We start from the raw sequence: 6998 nt of genomic DNA, 5'->3' as shown, positions 1-6998 counted from the left end.
GGCTGTCCTGAGCAGGAGGCCTCGGTGAAGGTGGGCGCCAATGGGAGTGGATGGCAAGCTGGCCTGCTTCCAGCAGGCGGCCCGGGAGCTGCTCCCGCTGGCGGGGCGGATGCAAGGCCCTGAGAAGACTGGCCTGCTTTCCTCTCTCTCCTATTCATGGACACCAGAGTAAAAACCACATGGGATTACCACTGCGTACAGAGGAGGCAGGCATGGGATGGGCGGGTGCAGAGCAGCTGAGCCAGGCCGGGGGAGGAAGGGGTGGTCGTTGCCATGGAAAACTCACGCTTGGGTAGGCAGAACCTGACCTCTACCCAGACACTGCCCTGACCTCAGACCTGCTCTGTCTTAATTCCTAACGCAGGGACCTCTGCTGTGCACCGGCTCCCTGCTGCAAGCACAGACAGGTGGGCCCCAGGCTCTGTGCTCAAGGCACCTGGGACTGGGAGGCAGAGGTGGCTGAGAGTCGGGAGAAGCCTGGGGTTGGTGGGGAGGTCAGGAGAGGGACCTGGGGAGGGGGAGGGGCAAGAGAATCCCTGGTGGGGCGTGAGCTCCAATGAGAGTGGGGCTCTCTGGAGGGGATGTTTCTGGGATGGGGAGGGCCGTTTTCAGGCTGAGGACTTGGGGGTGGTGCACAGAGATGCTTGGTCTTCACCCCGTGAATCCAACTCACCTGCCACTTCCCATGTGCCACGGTCATTGTCTTTCTGCATCAAGCTGCCCTCCCAAGAGATAGTCCGTGATGCAGGCGCCACCTCCTGCCTGTGTTTGCTGAGTGGATGAACTGTGGGTCCCTCTGTAGCCATAAGGGTACAGTGGGGAAGGTGGTGGTCCAGGCAAGAGATGCTGAGGATAAGAGAGGACAGGCATTTGGAGGGAGAGTTACCAGGCTTCCAAGAGCTGGGTCAGGGCCAAGGTCAGAGTCATGGGCCAGCACCACTGTGAGGTCCCAGGCTCTGTCTCCCTGCCCGTTTCATACTTAGTGCTAGACAGTACATCTGGCAACCATTCAAAGGGCTTCCAGCCAGGGTCTGACCTCTCTGACCCCCAGCCAGAGCGGCCCACACACCTGCTCTTGCCACCCACCATGTGACCAATGGGGCCTTCCCCAGGTTGAGCCTCCGCAGCCAGGGGCTCCCACATTCCTGGCTGCACTGATGTTGGCCGGCAGCCCCAGTTCCTTTGGGAAAGGCCAGGCAGAAGGCTCCCACGGTGGGACTTTATCCCTCCCTCCCCTCCGCCGTCCGGGGGCTGTGCTGGGATTAGGGCACCCTCCTCCCCTGCTGCGTCTCATCACTGCCCATGTGGTCCAACCACGACTGAGTGCGTCTGCAATTGCAGGCCCCTTCCCTCACACCTCCTCCTCCCATGCCTCCCTCTGTCCCCCTCAGCTGCCGGCCATGGAGTCCCCGGGTGGGTGATGGAAGGGGGACAGGGCAGCAGGCTGTGCTGGCACCAAGGGCGCAGAGGCCAGAACCGCTGCATGCAGTCAAGGTGGAAGGGAGGGACCTCCCTGGTGGCGCAGTGGTTGAGAGTCCGCCTGCCGATGCAGGGGATGTGGGTTCGTGCCACGGTCCAGGAAGATCCCACATGCCGCGGAGCAGCTGGGCCCATGAGCCATGGCCGCTGAGCCTGCGCGTCCGGAGCCTGTGCTCCGCAACGGGAGAGGCCACAACAGTGAGAGGCTCGCGTACCGCAAAAAAAAAAAAGAATCCGCCTGCCAATGCAGGGGACACGGGTTCAATCCTTGGTCCGGGAATATCCCACATGCCGCGGAGCAACTAAGCCCGTGAGCCACAACTACTGAGCCCGCGTGCCTAAAGCCCGTGCTCTGTAAGGAGAAGCCACTGCAATGAGAAGCCCGCGCACCTCAATGAAGAGTCGCCCCCGCTCGCCACAACTAGAGAAAGCCCGCGCGCAGCAATGAAGACCCAACGCAGACAAAAATAAATTTTAAAATAAATGGATGGAAGAGCGTGGAAAGCGTCCGGGAGGGTTAGGAGAACAGGGAGCCTCAGTGACTTTTGAGGGGCTCCAGGAGGACTCCAGTTTTCTGGCTTGGGGGTCTTTTTTGCTGTGACAAGGGCAGAGAGGAGACAAAAGTGTGGAGGGCAGTCACCTTGACTTGGAGGTGCCTGCAGGTGCCCTGGAGGAGTTAGGTGTCCTGTTTGTCCATTGCTCCTTCCCAGCTGAGGTGGGGGGCTGTGTGCCCCTAGGGCAAGATCAGAGCCCCCCCATACACACCATCCCACATGGATGGTGGCCAATTAGTGGTCCTGGGGACCTCACTCCTCCCAGATACTGGGGGGGAGGGCACCAGGTCAGAGGTCGTGAGGGTTCCTTCTACCTGGGCAGCTGGCTGAGGCCCCGAGCCGCCCTTTGTTCCACAGAGCTGGCACCTCCCAGGCAAGTGCTCTACCACCACCCACCCTTTCTGCTTCGGGTCACTGTGTCCCCATCCTTTCCCCTCTCCCCACTCTCCCCCCGAGTCTCTCCCTCCCTCTCTCCTCCCCAGACTTCCTTCTCCTTTTCCCATAATAAGGAAGAGCCATGATTGCCCATCATATCCAGAACCCAAATCGTCAGCAACAGAAAAAGTGGTTTCCCCCACCTGGAGGGCTCTGACTTTAGACACCCAAGGTCCAGGCGGGTGGCATTCCCAGGAGGAGGTAGGAGATGGCTACACTCTGTCCTGGGGAGGGGCACCCTCCCCGGAAGGGGCTGATGGCTCCTAATACAGGGGGAAATGAAGACTTCCCTCCAACCCCCACAAAAAAGTTTTCATAACAAAAACAAATTGAAGGTTCATAACCTGCCTGATCTGGTTGGTCCAAAATTGGAGAAAAGTTAACTATTGGCAAAAGTTAAGACCATGGGAATGAAGAGATCCCTCTCCAAAGGAGTCTGTGTGGTGTGAAAAGAAAGCTGGGACGTTTAAGGTAAAAACCGAGGAACAAGAGTCAGTGAAGGAGATAAGAAAGATGAGGTCAGGGCTTCCCTGGTGGCGCAGTGGTTGACAGTCCGCCTGCCGATGCGGGGGACACGGGTTCGTGCCCTGGTCCGGGAAGATCCCACATGCCGCGGAGCAGCTGGGCCCGTGAGCCACGGCCCCTGAGCCTGCGCGTCCGGAGCCTGTGCTCCGCAACGGGAGGGGCCACAACAGTGAGAGGCCTGCGTACCACAAAAAAAAAAAAAAAAAAAAAAAGGAAAGATGAGGTCAGAGGAGCAGAAGGAACTTGAAAGTGGGGAGTGGGGAGAGATGCCAGCTGAGACCAGGAGGGGAGACATTTTCAGAAGGAGACTCAGAATAGCAACAAGTGAGGGCTTGGATTTCCTGACCAAACGAGAGGGCAGTGGGGCCCTTGGCCTGGACCAAGCTGGGCTGAAACAGGATGAAGGGGTGAGGAGTGGAGACGGTGCCTGTGGGGGAAGGAGCCAGGTAGAGGGAGAGGTTGGAGGCCCAGAGGAAGGGGAGCGAGGCCCCCAAAGGGACAGGACCCAGGCCCAAGGAAGAGGATGGAAGAGGAGGGCCAGGGGGGTGCGGGAAGCAGGGCACCTGCAGGTGCAGCGGGGAGAGGCGGAGGGGCTCCCTGTGCTAAATGGCAGCTGAGGTTCTCCCCCTGGATTTGGGGTGAGGATGGAGGAATGTTTAGGCAGGGCCAACGAGAAGTGCAGGTTTGAGGAAGGGTGGCAAAGAAAGGGCCCTGGAGAGTCTGGATCACAGGGTGTGCAGTGGCCGCCAGGCCCCAGTGACTTTCCACCGATCTCAGCCCTCCACAGCTGGAGGGCGGGGCCCAAACCGAGGCTCATAGGGCTTATCCCGGGCTGTGAGTGCAGATCTGGGGAGGAGGGACCTGAGGGCCTAAAGGTTGGGTGCTCCCTCACCCAGGTTCCCAGAGGAAAACAAATTTAGAATCAGCAGAAACATGACAGGGCCTTCAAAAAGTACCTGAAACCAGGTGTGTAAATTAGTAAACACGGCTTTGCTATATGTTTTGTGGCAATGTTAAAAAAAACCCCAAAAAACCCCACAGGTTTTCAACTTGAAAGAAAAGAAAAAACAAAGGAAAATAGGAATGTTTGGGAACAACCCAACTGGTGCTGGCATTTCCGGGGCCCTTCCTACCTGGCTGGTGTCATCAGCCTGCCCACCCGCCTGGCCTGCCTAGCTCTGTGCTTGCAAACATTTTTCATTCTTCTTCACTTTTTGACAGCTTAACCAACGTTGGCTGTGGTTTCTTTCTTGGTAATTGTGATTATTTTAAGTGCAGTCTGTTGTCATTTTCCACCAAGGATCTAGAGGCTATCCAGGGAGTTAAGTGATGGTACAGAGTTTTCCAGAATCCTGAACACCTAGCACCCAAATCGAGTGATTGATACCATTCCAAGCTAAGTGTCACTTACTTAGTGAAGGTAAACACGGGTTAATATAGCCTGTCAAAAAAATCCACAAGTTTTGTGCAAACTTCAGGATTTTTAAATCTTGGAAATCGGAAAGATTTAGCATTTTGTGTTTGCCAGTTTTCTGTCATAAAAAAGTCAATCTTGAAGAAGCTAAAATATTTACCAGGAAAAGACCGTGCCTTGTCTTTTTCTGACGGTGTACTTTTGGAGTTCTTGGAGATCAGAATAAGAACTAAAGGAGAAGAAATGTTTTGATCATTGAGGAGGAGTGCCAGTTTCTACAAAAGTGTGTAAATTCTAAATAAACTGCTGGGAAAACTAAAAACTGAAATGGTACAGGGTTTGTGATAATCAAATTTCCCCAGCTTAAAAAAAAATGAGTATTGAACCCTGGAGTGGGTCCATGGAGAGTCCTTGTCTTATTCTCTCTCTTGTAGTGTGTGTTTAGAAGTTTCCATAATAAAATATATTTTTTTTAATTAAAAAAAAAGGAACAACTGACAATAGATGCGGGTCTTTCCTCTTTTGCTTTCTCATTTTGGAAGCTTTACTGTATGTTGCCTTCCACGGTCCTGACCTTTCCTTTTCTGGTTTTCATAAAATACAAACCAACCAACCAACAAAAAAACCCACTTTCTATTATATGTCAACAAAGCACCAATCAATTCCTCCCACCCAGGGTCTCTTTTTTCCTTCTTCCTTCTCCCCCACCCAATAAGAAATATTTTAAATGCTTTTGCTGGCCCTTTCCCGCCTCCTCAACTCCTACCTTTTGCCAAGGTAATCCAGCACTTTCAGTTGTAGGTTAGCAATGGGTCTTATTGCATCTCTCTTCTGTTTTGTTTTGTTTCGTTTTTTAACTTATTTAGTGCTTATATTACAAAGTCCATCTCATCTGTCATTATCCATTTGGAGCTAGCTATACATAAATTGGTAGCTTCTCAGCTACCATGGATGGCTTCCTCTTTTCTTCACCTCATCTCCAAACTGACTCTTTTATTACCTGATTAGATTCCTTTGTCAGGCATTTTCCGCGGGGTCCAGGGAGAGTCTCTGGACCTTTGAGCATCTTCCATCCCAGGTATGTAAAGGGCACCTTGGCTGGTGCAGGATGCTTTTCTCTTTTCTAACTTTAAAAATGTGTGGTTCCAGGGCGATTCTCTTAACTTGTCCTCTCATTCGGGAAGCTCATAGAGTTTTCCCTTTAATCATGGAATTCAGGAATCTTCCCAGGCTATGCCTAGATGTCTGATTTTTTCCATCATTCCTGCCTGGAACTCCACGAGCCCTTTCAAACCCAAGTCTGTCTTCAAACCACGGAAAAATTTCTTCCTCGTTTTAAAATTATGGTTTCTCCTCCATGTGTTGCTTTTTTCCTTCTAGGCTTTGTATTATTCCCATATGATGTCTCTTGGGTCTCTCTCCTCCTAGGCTCTGGGTTTTTCCCTGCATGCTTTCTGTTTGCTATTTTTGCTTTGTGTTTTGCATTCTCTCTTCCACTTGGTTTCCCAGGTCTTCATCCTCTCCTCCAACTTGTTTTAAATTTAAAATCATGTTTCCTACTTCAAGAAAGTATTTTCTTTCACATCTGATTTTTTTTTAATGCTCTTATTGTTTTTTCTTTTCCATGTTGCTGTGCAGGTTGTGGTTTGACTCCTGTGATTCTGAGCAAATTGCAGGCTCTTACTCCCGGCTGTTGGTTTCCTTCGGGTGCCTATTTTCCCTTTGTCTTTGTTTTTCTCCCCAAACTTCAATATAAAATTTATTAAGTTCCACATTTTCCCCAGCTTTACTGAGATAGAATTGACAGATAGAAACTGTATATACTTAAGGTATACAGCGTGACGTTTTGATGTATGTATACACTGTAAAATGATTACCACAGTCAAGCTAATTAATCCATCCATCACCTCACACAGTTTTTTTGGTGGTGGTGAGAACACTTACGAGCAACTCTCTTAGTGAATTTCAAGTACGGAATACAGTATTATTCATTATAGTCATACACTGTCATTCGATCTCCAGAACTGATTCATCCTGTGTAACCGAAACTTTGCACCCCTCCACCAACATCTCCCCCCTACCCCCCAGCCCATGGCAACCACCATTCTATTCTCTGCTTTACTGAGTTCAATATTTTTAGATTCCACATGTAAGTGAGATCACACTGTATTTGTCCTTCTCTGTCTGGCTCGTGTCACTTAGCGTCATACCCACCAGGTTCAGCCAAGTCTCAAACGGCAGGATTTCCTTCTTCTTAAAGGCTGAGTAATATTCCATGGTATGAACAGACCTCATTTTCTTTATCCATTCATCTGAAATGATCCCAAGCATCTTTTCTGACCATAATGGAATGAAACTAGAAATCAGTAACAGTAAGACAACAAAAATTCACTTATACGTGGAAACTGAACAACACACTCTTGAACAACTATTGGGTCAAGCAGGGAATTTTAAAAAAATATCCTGAGACAAACAAAACTGAAAACACAACATACCAAAACGTACGAGACGCTGCAAATGCAGTACCAAGAGGGAAGTTTATCCCCTTGCCTTGTTGCAGCTCTAATCACCCCCAGGGCTCAGGTCCAACA

The sequence above is a fragment of the Phocoena sinus genome, chromosome 15, assembly GCF_008692025.1.
Source record: "Phocoena sinus isolate mPhoSin1 chromosome 15, mPhoSin1.pri, whole genome shotgun sequence".
NCBI lineage: Eukaryota > Metazoa > Chordata > Mammalia > Artiodactyla > Phocoenidae > Phocoena > Phocoena sinus.
Note: the sequence above shows the minus strand (reverse complement) of the source record.